This window comes from Paralichthys olivaceus, chromosome 13 (genome assembly GCF_024713975.1).
Source record: "Paralichthys olivaceus isolate ysfri-2021 chromosome 13, ASM2471397v2, whole genome shotgun sequence".
In the NCBI taxonomy this organism is placed as follows: domain Eukaryota; kingdom Metazoa; phylum Chordata; class Actinopteri; order Pleuronectiformes; family Paralichthyidae; genus Paralichthys; species Paralichthys olivaceus.
Genome location: NC_091105.1, coordinates 25,003,195 through 25,018,370, shown reverse-complemented (window position 1 = coordinate 25,018,370; position 15,176 = coordinate 25,003,195). Strand labels below are relative to the sequence as shown.

Genomic DNA, 15,176 nt, shown 5'->3' with positions numbered 1-15,176 from the left:
GACAATATATCGTCCAGCAAAATTTGTTATCGTCCCACGACTAATAGAGAATAACAATTTTACTCAATTACTGTTGCAACATGCTATCACAATGTTCAGTAATAAAATAAGCAACACTCAAAATATCAAATTATGTTATTGAAATAATCTTCCTCACTCCAAATCAACAGTATCAAAATATCCTGTGCTCTTTACATCGTAATTAGCACATAAAACAATATCAATCATCTAGAAAGAAAAATATGTAATGTGCACAGCTAATAAAATATGGCTGGATGAGCTTAGAATGCACAAATAAGGTGCTAAACACACACATAATACAGCTCTATGTGCAACAAAGGAGCAAACAAATGTCTCACAATGCACCTTTAAAATGTCGGATCAGGGCTTCAGCATTAATGTGTGGTGTGTCGTAGTGTGTCTCTCTCGCGCCAATCAGCACCGGAGCTAGTGCTCTGATGTTAGCTCCTATGCTAACGGTTTAACTCGTTGCATTAGCTATTAGCCTAGCACATCAAGACGGCCGCTCACCGATGCGTTTCTCTTCCCGAGAGGTTCCTCCGACTGTGCTCACACAGGTCATGGTCGTCCCGGGAGATTTCTTCGGCAGCTTTTCCGAGTCTGATCCACTTTTCTTGTTTTATCTTCCTATGGTGAGTGTCTGTTTAATACGCCTTGCTCTCTCTCTTCCCGGCAACTTCAGAGGAAGTGAACCTGCTCCGATCAGCTCAATGGGCGGGGCTTCTTTTCTGATTGGGTGACAGACCGTCTCCAACCCGTCTCCTTCAAACTAAAACTCTCTATAAATTATTTTATTATGGTTCTATCTCTCCTTTTAGATAAACATCTGTTTTTTATTATTAACCAAAACGTAGTATTAATGAATTGATTTTTCCACCATGAATTTCACTTGTCTTCATTCAATCAACTAATTTATTGTTTTTAATACAGATTTTTAACCTGGGTTACACAAGAATCTAATACTTTTATTTAGAAGCTGTTTTGTTGTGATATTTTTTCACTGTGATTTTGAGCTAAATGGAGATATGGACACTTCCTATGCTTCTATATACTATATACTATACATCCACTGTCATGATTACACCTGATTTCTTTGGAACTATGTTCTTTCAGATACAAATAAAAAAATCTATTCTATAGTTATCTTACACTGTAAGATAACTATAGAATAGATTTTGCAGACGAAAACTAATGAAGCATTGCACGTTGTAACAATTAAACTCACTTAGTATGTAAAGGGGAAATTACAACGCTTAATTTAAGGAGCACGGGTGGATCTGTCGCGCTGGGTACGGGCGCCGCCGCCTCACCATTTTACAATAATCGAATAATACGTCAAAAGGCCGATAACCTGGTCATCGGCTCCCCCACATAGTCAATGATATATATATAATAACGAAATAAACCCAGAATGTTGCATTGAATGGTATGTATTGTCCATAACACTAATCATGAACACGCACCGCCTGGACGTGTGCCCGCAAACAAAGACGGGAAAGTAACACAAACACTCAACTTAAAACAAATCACATACATAAATATTTCCCCTAAACCCCAGGTTCACGCAGTCCCACAGTTCATCCAACGAAAACAGTTCATTCCATCTATCCCCGAATCCCAAAACGTCCGAAACCAAAGTTTACGCAGCTGTGGCGTTGTGAGGTGCCGCAAACAATACACACATAGTCCACGCTATCCTCACCACCTCTGACCGTCCAGAAAAAGAGTCCGATCCTCCCGGTTGATCCCTGATTAATAGCCCAAGAGCAATTATCCCGTTCATTTGGAAATAATCCCTTGTGGTGCCTCAGGTCCGCAGGTAAATCACACGTCGCTGGTCGCTCACCGGCCCGCATAAACAGACAGCAGACGTCACCGATAATTCAATCTCTGAAAACAACACTAGAAAACGACACATCCACCACATGCACAGTCTCTCTGTTGCAAACAGATGTGGTCAGTATCTTGTCTTGTCACAGTATCATGGTCAGTAACTCATAATCATGTCAGTATCATGGTCAGTATCAATATGGTCACTACTACTATTCCCCGACGGCTGCCTCGCTGCCTCGCCTCGGTATGCACCCGTTTAAGCCAAGTAAACAGGTGCTTGTGCATGTTTCGACCGGACATACATTTTGGGGGACAACAGAGTGCATCACTGTGGCCGTTCTGACTCGTACCTTTCAAGCTGCGCTAACGAGACAAACATGTCGCTCTCCACCTTAAAAAAAAGAAAAGTTGACTCAGAAAATAGGCAGTTCAAAAATGAATGGACAGAGAAATACGCATTTATTACTGTGGATAGTAAGAACCCGGTTTGTTTAATCTGCAATGAGTGCATCGCCGTGTGTAAAGAGTACAATTTGAGAAGGCATTTGAAGACGGCGCATGCTAACTTTGATGCCACTTTCCCACTGGGCTCTGCTGCTTGGAAGCAGAAGATATCGAGCCTCAAATCTTGTTATGAGCGAAGATGTCAAACTTTATTCCGGGCCTCTACGGATCAAGTGAGAGCAACGGCGGCATCGTTACGAGTGGCGTGGATATTGGCTAAAAATAAAAAGCCGTTTACAGACTCCGAGGTGGTCAAGGAGTGTATGCTAGCATCCATTGAGGAGTTGGTAGCAGATGAGAAAACACGAAAAAGCGTTATCGATTCCATCAACAAGTTCCAATATCTGACTCGTCAAATATGAGGAGAGTGGAGTCCCTTGCATCGGACGTTTTCAAGACGCTTTTGGACAATCTGAGGAAGGCCGAAGTGATGTCTCTGGCCGTGGATGAGTCCACCGATAACAGTGATGTTGCACAGCTGTGCCTCTATGTGCGATTTTTTGATGGGGAATGTTTTCGTGAGGATCTGCTTGGACTAATTCCCATGGAGGGACATACTACCGGTGAGATTCTTTTCAACAAAATCGTTTCATTCTTCGAAGTGAACAACTTGGATTTGGCGCGCGTCAACATGTTGGTGACTGATGGTGCACCCTCGATGGCGGGCAGGGAGCAGGGACTAGCTGCGAGGATGGCAGCCGTGGCTCCGCAGATGAGATCACTTCATTGCCTCATCCACCAGAGCCTCCTGTGTGCCAAGCTCAGAGGTGAGTTGATTTTATCGGTCAACTTCCAGCTTACAGCACCGCCTTTTCCGCAAGTTATTAGCTGACATGTCTGCTGAATATAAAGATTTGCTCATTCACAATGACATTAGATGGCTTAGCAAAGGAAACGCATTGAAACGTTTTTGTGAGCTAAGAGAGGAAATTCTGGTGTTTCTCCGGTCTTCAAAGTTGAAAAACGCTGGCAAGTTTCTGTCTCTGATGGGAGATGATGAGTTTAATGCCACTGTTTGCTTTTTGAGTGACGTTTTCCACCATTTGAACCACCTCAACTTGGAGCTGCAGGGCAGGGATAAAACAGCTGCAGAGCTTGTGGAGAAGCTTCATGCTTTTCAAAGGAAGCTCTCACTTTTCTCTTTCGATCTTTGTCCTGGGAAGATGCTCCACTTCCCCACATTGAGGAGTTCTGGCCTACAAATCACAGAAATGATGTCCGGCTTCATTGACTCATTGAAAAACAACTTTGCCTCAAGGTTTTATGATTTTAGCATCCCCAATGGAGTTATGACATTTGTAAAGGATCCATTCTCTGTGAACATTCAATCAGACTTTGCATTGAAAGGAAAGGAGCTTTTATCCTCTGTGGATGAGGGGTCTTTACAACTAGAAACCATTGACATTCAGTCATCAGGTGACTTGCGACAGTCATGGCAGCAGGCAGGTTTTGAAAAATTCTGGACCCATGAAGTCAGCCGTGATAAATTTCCACACTCAAGGGATCTTGCACTTTTTGTTCTGACAATGTTTGGTTCAACATACACTTGTGAGTCATCATTCTCACACATGAATGCCATTAAAACTCATAATCGCATATCCCTTACTGACCAGCATCTACATGACTGCATGCGCATTGCCCTGACCACTTATAATCCTGACTTCACTGCTCTTGCCAAGTCAAATAGATGCCATTTTTCTCATTAGATGGCAAATGTAGGTAAATTGCTTGCAAGTTAATAGGCATGTTAGTCAAGCAAGCATATTAAGGTTCATTTTTGTAACAGTATGATGTAATTATGATGTTATTCGCCTCATTAATTGTCATTCATTTTTGTTGTAATTCAATTCAGAGGCCTACTATGCAGTTTTGTTTCGTATTTGTAGAATACCATGCACTTTTAAGTTGTTGCAATTCTATTCAGCTTCATGCAATGCACTTTGTTGGTGGAGATACATTTGATTCTGCCAAATCAGTTTAATCTTAAATATTGAGGACAATGACTAGTAAAGTTGTGTTGATACAGCTATGTTCAATGAAGTGCATGTTTTTGTTAGTTAATTGCATTTCTCCAATTGTCTATTAATATGGCTTGGTTATTGCTGACCTGGTTTGATTTTTGAATCCTTGGGCCTATGCGGCCTCTTGGGTATATGTTGTTAAGCAAAATAGAATAAATTGTTTCCTTCAGTATGTTGTTGTCATTTCTTTATTTGTTACCGTGATTACTCATATCCTCCGGCCCCTGACTTTGCCTCAGTTTCAAGAACCGGCCCCAGCTCCAAACTAATTGAAGAGCCTTGTCTTACAGGATCACATAACTGCCTCGTCCATAAGCAACTCATATACTTTACTGGGCCATTATAATAAGTCTCTATACTCAGTCAGGTTCACTACTCTGAGTAATCATGAATTACGACCTCCTCCATTAATAAGTATCTTTCTTGATACAGGTATTGATAAAGTTCCTCTGAATCGCTCTCTAACCTATAGTTAGTACCTTACCTGTGTCTGGTTGTGAGGCCCTGCCTGGCTGAACACGGGGCCTGACTGCAGGACCAGCTCCGTCTCCCATCTAGCCCTAATGTAATCAGTTGAAGCACTCGTACAGTCTCTGAGGTTTTCATATAACACAGATACCACCTTGATTTTTGACCCATTATATACTCGCATTAGTACATCTATCACTCCGTTTAATATTTTTGCACTCCCTATTTCCCTTATAATATAATCCCTTAGCTGTAGTTATCTAAAAAAATATCCTAAATTTTTAATCCATACATTTCTCTAAGGTCCTGAAAAGACATGTTGTTTCCATTCTTTAGTATTGTACACATGGCAGTGATTCCCTTCCTCTCCCAGTTCCTGTATGTCAGGTCACTCAAGTTTGGCTTGAATCTTTCATCATATGCAATCCAGCTCAACAATCTCACTTTCTTTTCCAATCTATGCCTTTTATTGAAATCAGCCCAGATAGTCAGTGTGTGGGAGGTTATTGGATCTATTGAACCCTTTAGTGTTTTTATCAATGTAATGTTGCCCAAAAGGGATTGCACTGGTTTGTTAGCCACCCTTATCTCAATCTCTTTCCATTTGGAGTTATAATGCTTGTCACACCACTTGACCAAGTTGTGCTGCCTCATAATAATCCTTTAAATTTGGGAGTGCCATGGGAATCCCCCCCGATTCTTAGCCAGTTGTAGCGTGCTATATTTTATTCTTGGTTTTTTACCACTCCAAATGAACCTCGATATCATTTTGTCCCAGGTTTTAAATCTTTCTAACGGTATCTTGAGAGTAAGGGATTGGAAGAAATACAACAGCCTCAGGAAAATGTTAATTTTAATAATGTCAATCTTTGAACTGAACTCCAGTGATATGGTCGACCATTTCTCAATATCCTCTTAATTTGTATATGAATCTGATCACAATGAAAACATGGCTGGAATTATCTTCTGAAGATGGCTTATCTGTTTTGTTAGGGTTACCCCAAGATATTTTATGCTTTCTGACTTCCATTTCCATTTATAAGCATTTGTAATTTCTTGGGAAGGGGTATAATTAAAAGCCAGAATCTGTGTTTTATTCACATTTGTTTTATATCATGAGTGGTCTCTGTATATCCTTATATACTTAAATGTGTTAGGCTTGTATCAGGTCTTTCTAAATATATTATTACATCGTCTGCAAACAGACTTATTACATGTTTTGGTTTTTTAATATGTATTCCCTTTATTTCCTCACACTGTCTTATAGCCTGCGCCAGAGGTTCAATGTATAAGTCAAAGAGGAGAGGGGACAAGCAACATCCTTGGCGTGTTCCCCTCTGTAGCTTTATGCTTTTTGTTAGACTACCATTCATTTTTATTCTAGCTATAGCATTCTGGTATATTGTATTGATGCAATTTAATGGCTTCTTTGTTAAATCCAAAACATTCTAATGTTAAATATACCAATATCCAATTTACGCCATCAAAAGCCTTTTCGCCATCAAGACTCAGCAATATAGCCTTAGTTTCCTTCATTTGTATCGAGTTTACTATTTGCAGGGTCCTTCTTATGTTATCTAATGTTTGTCGTCCTGTAGTAAATCCAGTTTGGTCCTCGTCAATTAATTCTGTCATGAAATTCTGATATCTCCTTGCTATAATGGATGTGTATATGTTGTAATCTACATTGAGCATAGAAATGGGTCTGTAATTGTTACAATATTCTGCGTCTTTACCCTCCAGATATGATTGCTTCATTACATGAGGGTGGCAATCTACCTTCCTTAAGGGCAGTGGCGGTTCTACATTGAGTTACTCCCCGGGCGAGGGGTGTTATATAAAGTAGAGTAATGTGTATAGTCTTTTTCCTTCGGATGCAGTTCACGCCATACATCAAACAGTTTATGTTCCTTCAACGACATGTTTACAAATTTAGATATATGTGTCTTATTTCTTTTTATACTTGTTGTGTCTACCCTATGATCCATTATCATATTAAAATCACCAGCACATATCACTATACCTTCAGATTTTAAGGCCATGACTGGGAATAATGATTTAAAGAATTGTTTAGTACTCTCTGGAGGGGCATATACATTAATTAACGTAACCATCTCTTCCTGTAGTTTCCCCTTCACTATAATATATTGTCCTTCTGTATCCTTGATTTCTTTTAGACATTCAAATTTTGTTGAGTTTTGTATAAGTATTGCCACACCTCTTTTGTTCCTTTGTTTACAAGTACTGTAATAGGTGTTTCTAAAACCAAATTTCTTCAGCTTTTCATGCTCTTCCTGGGAAAGGTGTGTTTCCTGCATGAAGATAACTTGAGCCTTAAGTTTTCTCATTTTCAAAATTATCTTAGTCCTTTTAATTGGATTATTTAACCCATTAACATTTAACGACACTAACGATATGCTGTTCATTTATAGCTTTGGAAAATGGCATTATACTCCTTGATATATATATACATATGTATACTATATACCATGAGAACAAACAATAGCCCAAAGAACATTGAGCAACTCAGCAATAAAAAAAAAATTGAACTAAGAATACAACAGTAGGCACTTGCCCCCCACGTTTCCCCCGTGGGTTGAGGGGAAATTCAGATGAAATATGGGGGCCCCTCCTTAGTGAGGTCCATTCTTGTTATCCAGATTCTCTTGAGCATCTGTCTCATTAATTCAATTCAATTCAATTTTTTTTATATAGTGCCAATTCATAATTTACATTATCTCAAGGCACTTTACATTTAAAAGTCAAGACCTTAAAACAATATTAACGTAGAGAAACCCAACAGTTCCCACAATGAGCAAGCACAGGCGACTGTGGAGAGGAAAAACTCCCTCATTAACAGGGAGAAACCTCTGGCAGAACCAGGCTCAATGTGGGCGGTCATCTGCCTCGACCGGTTGGGGTGAGGAAAGAAAAGTAAGGGGGGAGGAAAGGAGAGATGGGTGGAAAGCGGGGGAGAGAAGAGAGAGATAACAATAACAATGTAGTGATCTACAACAGGATTATATATATTAATGAATTACTGAGTTATTGTAATTAATGATAACAATGGTGATGGTAGTTGTTGTTGTCCTGCAGTCCCGGTGCCAGAGTTATCTGAAACGAGAGAGAGAGAAGAGCCAGAGGGACTATGGGAGGAAAAAGTGACACTTTGACATGATGACATGTTAAAATAAATAAATAAATAAATAAACAGGTGTGGGGGGGCAGAGAGACAGAGAGACAGAGGGAAGTGATGAAGTGCTCAGTGCATAATGGGAGTTCCCCCAGCAGTCTAAACCTATAGCAGCACAACTAAGGGATGGTTCAGGACTCACCTGATCCAGCCCTAACTATAGGCTTTGTCAAAGAGGAAGGTTTTTAGTTTTACTTTAAATGCTGGGACAGTGTCTGCCTCCCGAACCCAGAGTGGGAGCTGGTTCCACAGGAGAGGAGCCTGATAGCTAAATGTTCTACCTCCTGCTCTACTCTTACAGACTCTTGGAACCACTAGAGAGCCTGTGTTTTGGGAATGAAGTGATCATTACAGCTCACACATACAGCGTCCGATCAGTCCTAACAGTGAAGACTGAAGTTCTATATACAATCTCTTAGACTATTTGTCTTCAGTGTCTAACATGTGTTATCTTTCACTTACTTATTCATTTAGATGTACTTACATGCTTTATTTGTCCATTCCTCGGTATTTCTGTAGTTTATGTTTTGCTCGTGTTGCGGTGTCCTCTTTGTTTCCTACCTGTTGCCATGGCCATGTCCCAGTGTATCCTCATTCTGGCCATAGGTGTCTAGAAACGGATTCCTCTCTCTTTTAAAACTTTCTTAATTCCCGCGTACTCCTTTGTTTTCTGAATTATTTCCGTGGAATAGTCACATTATTGGAAATAGTATTAGTTAGGTGATAAGTTGCAACATCATGTCCCAATTGGAGATTAGCCGTGCTGCACTGCTGCTGTGCCTGTGGAACAAAGAAGAAATGAACAATTAAGCCACAGTATCACTAATTCCAGCTCTGTCCAACAATCCATATATAATAGCTCCAAAGACTCCTGGAAGAGAAATTGTCCTACCCTGAAGAGCAGTCATCCACAGGAGGAAAACACAAAAGGTGGCCACCTCACAGCCCCAGTGGTGTGACTACTCTTGGAGATTCTCCCATCACAGTGTCCTCTCCATGCAGTCTCTCTGAATCTTCATCTGACGTGGCTGGCTGAAGGGGTGCGTGGACCAGTTCACATGTGAGAACAAAGCCTTTGCAGGGACTGGAGAATATGCTCTGCCTTTTGGGTGAGGATAAATCCATATTTAGGCGGAAAAAATGGATGCGACTAAAGAGGAAGATGGAGAGCCCGTCATCAGTAGCGATCACTTAAATAACGTTGACTGTTGTGCTGTGCTCCACGAAGAGTCAAAATAATGTTATTATTCATGACTTTGCCTCACACAGAGCACCAAAAATGTTGTGATTATGTACTTTCCCTTGCCCGGGGTACGATTATGTACTTTCCTTCATGCGGGGCACCATTAAATGGTGTGCTTTTGGGCATTCAATAAATGTGTCTATCAGAGAAATATTAAATATTAATATTAAAAATATTAATATTAAACTGATAAAGGATAAATCGGGGCACCACCCTTCAAAGGAAGGGAAAAGATAGCCAATTTAAGAAATAAGTCTTACTGACTACAAATTTGTAACTCTGATTAATAATTAAATAAATAACTATAACCAAAATTACCACATCAATAGCTAGCAAAGTTGAAGGATATGGAGTTCTTGACAGTGTAGAGGTTGGCAAAATTCACACTTATGCAACATTAATGAAGATGGAGTTTTGAGACCATGTGGCTGAGATCACATGTATGTGTTAAGTTTGTGGAAATGAGTTTGTGAGGTGTTGGTGCCAGGTTAAAGAAAGTAGTTAGATGCATGCAAAGAAACTGATCAGTATAACAGAACTAACATTAACTTTCGAATAACATATTACTATATATCACAACAACACAATTCAAACATCACATGAAATAGAAATAGGACTAAACAGTCCTTTGCTTAGCCTAGCGTAATAATAGAGCCCAGTTGTGTTACCCGTCCATGAAAAAGAGAGAAAGTTCCTTTTTGGATGTGCTGTTTGAAGTCGAGTGAAGTGGTCTTGTTGGTTTGTGGCTCCTGTTGTGCATCTGCTGGTCAGACCTTGTGTCGTGGCCAATTGTGCTGAGGTTCTTAGGCAGGCTCTCGCGTCACTGCCTTTGGAAGGTTTTAGCAGTCTGCTCCAGGCAGGCCTGCTGGAAGTTGAGGAGCTTGTGTAGGGAGGAAGTCTCCCTGGCTGGGAGAGCAGGGCCAGAACCTACTCCACCAGGAGCGGTCAGCAGGGGAAGAGGCAGAACAGAGAAGAGAGCTAGGAAACTTGGCTTATATTGGCCTTGTGACCTCATGGGTCATGGGGCACACAGTGACCAATAGTGGTTGAGAGTTGACTTCTGGAGCAGTTTTACCACCTAAATGTGAAGATGAAGAACCCTGGGAGACTGAGTTCTAGAAGCTCTCCTTTGTCTCCAGAGCAAAGGAGACATGCGGTCAGGCTTTTGACTACACATGTAGGCCCAACTATGGTTCACAGATACCAGGTCCCAACATGACATTATGGCTTCATTGAATGAAAATGTATTTAACTTATCTCGATGTGCTTCTTCAGGTTGGACGGGGAGTTTTTGAATGCCAATATTTCAGTCACTCTCTGGAGGCATAACAGGCACTTAATCTGGTAGGAAGAATCTTTCACTCCAACGTACGAAAATATTTCTTGAAAATACGGTAACGTGTAACGTTATCTTCATCACCACCACGGAGTTCACCAAGTTCGTCACTTTAGTCGAGATGCTCGTCATCTGCTACTGGAGCATGAACGTAAGCAGCAGAGCCGGCAGCAAGTGCTTCCATGATGGCATCAATAATGTGACATGCCCGTGTAGTAAAATTTCTGTTCATTACACTGTGTCACATATGAATGTCACTATGTACCTTTAATCTGCACTGCAAACTGAGGAGTGATTATAACATAAATTGCTAATGATTACAATAAGTTTAAGACAGATATTACGAATCATCAAACGAATCAAACAATATACTCTATGTGTAACAATCAGTATGTAGTGTATGTATAACTTGTGTGAAGAAATCATAATCTTTTTTTTTTTTAAAGGCAGTCTGACAAGAATGAAATATAATGGTGTAAAATCAGAGACAAATATCTTTTAAAAAAATAGTAAATGGTTTGGACAGATATAAAGGTGTCAAGAGTAAGAAAAACTGTGTAAAAGAAAAAGAGACTCATCATGGTACGGTAGGGGCTCTCCAGAGGGAAAGTCCCAGCTCCAAGGCCAAAGCAACCCAGGTGTTTGGAGGCTTTCCAGGGGTAAATTCAAGTCCAACGTACGCAAGTAACCCCGGTGCTTGGAGACTTTCCAGGGGGAAGGTCGTAACAGGTGTGGCCCTTAAGGATAGATAAAGCGGAGCAACACCACTGTTAGTCAGAGTTCTCATATGTATTGCAGGCACACGTATATACTACAAAAAGTTTACGGCATTACGTCACCAACTCAAATTTCTTCTGATTTTAATTTGTAGTAATGAGTAACGAAGATGGTTAGGAGAAATGTCTTGGAGTAAAAGTACACATTTTACTTAGGAAATATAGTGGAGTAAAAGTGAAAGTTGTCAGAAATAAAAATAACAAAGTAAAGGACAGATATGTGAAATTTCTACTTAAGTAGAAATGTAAAGAAGTATTTGTACTTCGTTACATTACAACACTGGGTAAGGTCAGCTCAGGTGCTGTTGGATGGGCGCTGCTGACTACTTCCAACACTGTGGTTTTCTCAACCCCAGAGCGTGGCGGATTCTCTTCCAGAGTGAAGTCTTCTTTGGTTTCTCAGGGAGAACACTGGAGAGAGACTTCTCCTCAGTGACATCATCCTTACTCTCTCCATTGAGCTCCCGACTGGAAACATCAGCTTCATGACAGTGGCAGACCACATTGTAAGAAGCTTTGAGCTTCATCAGCTCTTCTTGGAGAACCTTCTTCTCCTGGAGCTCAGTGTTGAACTTCTCCTGGTTGGTAGTCTGATTTTGACAGACCTCATGATAAGAATCTCTGAGCTTCATCAGCTCTTCTTGGAGAACGTTCTTTTCCTGCTTCTCCTCCTGGAGCTCAGTGTCGAACTTCTCCTGGTTGGTAGTCTGATTCAGACAGACCTCATGATAAGAAGCTCTGAGCTTCATCAGCTCTTCTTGAAGAGCATTATTCTCATCCTGAAGCAGATCGCTGGTTTGAGTCTCCTTGTCCATGGAGTCAATCTTTTGGCTGTGAGCTTGCCTTTCCTCCATCTCTGTCACCACAAGCTCAACCCTGCTCAAATCCCTTTTCAAAAGGGCCACCTTCTCCTTCAGAGCCACATTGTCCTCTTCCAGAGCCTTCACCTTGTTGCTTTGTACAGCCAGTTTGCCATTGTGGGCTTTAGAGTGAGCTATCATTTTCTCCTTCTCCCGAATCAGAAGCTCATCGTTCTGTTTGACCTTCTCTTCCAGAGCCTTCACCTTGTTGCTCTGTACAGCAAGTTCAGCCAGTTTACCATTGTGGGCTTTAGAGTGAGCTGTCATTTTCTCCTTCTCCCTAATCAGAAGCTCATCCTTCTGTTTGAGCTTCTCTTCCAGAGCCTTCACCTTGTTGCTCTGTACAGCCAGTTCAGCCAGTTTGCCATTGTGGGCTTTAGAGTGAGCTGTCATTTTCTCCTTCTCCCTCATCAGAAGCTCATCGTTCTGTTTGAGCTTCTCTTCCAGAGCCTTCACCTTGTTGCTCTGTACAGCTAGTTCAGCCAGGACACCAATGTGGGCTTTAGAGCGAGCTGTCATTTTCTCCTGCTCCCTTATCAGAAGCTCATCATTCAGTTTGAGCTTCTCTTTCAGAGCCTTAATCTCAGACTGCATTGTTCCACATGTCTGAAAAATGGAAACATGGAATTCATTATTAAAAGACCTGAACCTGAACATACATTTCTAAAAAAAAAATTTTTTTACTAGGATGTCCATTTTGGTAAAGGGGGATTTGTAGTTATGAGAGCAGTGTCTTCTTGATGAATTTTTACTGAACAAATCAGCGGTTGTCTCCGTAGGCAGGATTGTTGTCTTCACTAATGAGGACTGTGGTCTTCTCAGTTGACGGTCTGTTATTTTCACAAGCTAATAACTTGAAGCAAGGGAACTTGTTATTTATGTTTGGTAGTTCAGAGGACCAAAGAAATATCCTTTAATGTCTAGAGTTTTTGGTTCTTTGATTGGATTTGATAAGGATTTGCAGGCCAGCAATCCCTTTGATGGTTGCCCCCACATCAATCATCAAAGAAGATTTTTAAGAAGCAACCGTTTCCATGGCAGTTTTCATAACTGCACAACATGGCGGCCCCTGGGGGTTTATCAGGTTGACTTCTATATGATGCACATCACTGCGGAGCATACACAAATCCTGAGCTAGGCGGCTACTATACACATGTTGCACTGATAGCTACAGTGATCCCTGTCTGAGACTGAGGTTAGTCTCTTGACCAAATGAAGAAAATCAATCAAGGATTTCAGATCCATTAGATAATGTGTGATATGCTTGAGGGAATTAATGAAATATGCTATGAAGTGTTAAATTAAGTATGTAGATATGCACATAAGCATCAACAAAATATAAGTCTATGTGTCAGTAGGTACATAGTGTGAAATCTTAACAGCACAAGCATTATAAAATAAATGTAGTAGGATGAAAATAAAATAATGAAAATGGAAAACACTGTAGAGCAGCTGTAGTCAACTACTTTACCATCACCGGGAAGTGGGTACATTTTTGCAAACTAATTGTTGCATTGTGTGTCACTGAGAGCATGGGGAATTGTGCATTTCTGCAGCATGTTTGGATTCGTGTTTGTAAAAAATGTGTGTGTATGTGTGTGTCAGGAAAGTGTGGACCTTGATGCTGGCTGGTTTCTAAAACTGATGCGAAATAATTGAGAGGATGTTTATTTACATGTTTATCTATGTGATTTTAGTGTGTGAGAGCTATTGATGCACAACACAGGCACTGACATTCTGTGATTAAGTATTGTATTGTTGTGTGTTGTTCATGTGTTCAATGTGATTTTACACTGCAGATAAAGGTTTCATATTTTAATTTCATTCATAGATTCATGGCTATTGAGCAGTGCTTTGTGAGTGTTGGTCGAATACTGTCAGTGGCATAAGATATTAATGAAAATGCATATTATTAATATTTGTATGTGTGTATATTAAATCAATACAATTGTCAATGCTTCTGCAGATGTGTTTGACTGTTTCCATTTAATTTAATTTACTATGTTCCACTTAATAATGGGCTAAAAGGATTGGTTTATGTAATATTTATGTCTTTGTTATGCACATTAGTCATCCAATCATTACTGATTTGATGATATAGAGCTCAATCTGAATGCAGACAATTATTTCTTCAATGCAAAATATATTTTAAAAATCTTGCCTACATTTGTTTACATATGATAATGAACAAAAATAATAACCAACAGATTTGACACATCTCACACAATTCATTGACCCTCAGCATCCAGCCCTTCATCAGCCGTGAGTGTGGCACATTATGTCATTCTTTGTCGTATATGGTCATCAATAATTTAATAATAATTGATCTCAGGCTCCCTCTCTGGAATCGAACCCTGAATCCCCGTTACCTGTGGTCATTGTAGGCACAAAAAGTACCATTGAAAGTTCATAGGGCAGACATTCAAATGAGACGTCGCCACCACGAGGGCCAGCGATCAGTTCGAGGTCATCTAGTGTCACCAAAGCAGCCGGGGCACCACGGGTCTGATAAATGCACACGTCCCCGAAGGTCAGCGCCCGTTGGGGAAGCGGAGAGCGGGCGGGGAGTGGAGTTCAGTTGGGGGGGTGGGATTTTGCGGAAGTTATTTTGCAAAAGGGGTAAGAACTCATACATCGCCTGGTACACTGGCGCTGACAAGTAGAAACATTTTGCTTAATTTTGCCTTTATACACCAAATTAAAGATTAGACTCTCCTCTTCCCAACAATATCAGCTTTCCACCCTAGCACAAACTGGCTGCTAGTAATCAGACATTTAGTGTGGTCCATTTCAGGCAGCTTTCGGAGCTGGGTTAGAAGTCAAACTTCTTTCACTTACAATGTTTGAACACTGCTGCTAATGTGTTTAAACATGTTTAGGCATGTGCAGGAATGTGTTTAATTAGTTGTAACTTCATAAAA

At 40.5% G+C, this 15,176-nt stretch overlaps 1 long non-coding RNA gene across 1 annotated transcript in view; it reads left to right on the top strand.

Moving 5' to 3' along the window:
• The window catches only part of LOC138413535 (uncharacterized), a 112,385-nt gene extending 98,691 nt beyond the window's left edge, over window positions 1–13,694 (top strand). Inside the window, exon 2 of the long non-coding RNA XR_011245894.1 lies at window positions 13,614–13,694. This is a non-coding gene — a long non-coding RNA (uncharacterized lncRNA). The remainder of the gene's footprint in view (window positions 1–13,613) is intronic.
• The last annotated feature ends 1,482 nt before the right edge of the window (window positions 13,695–15,176 follow it).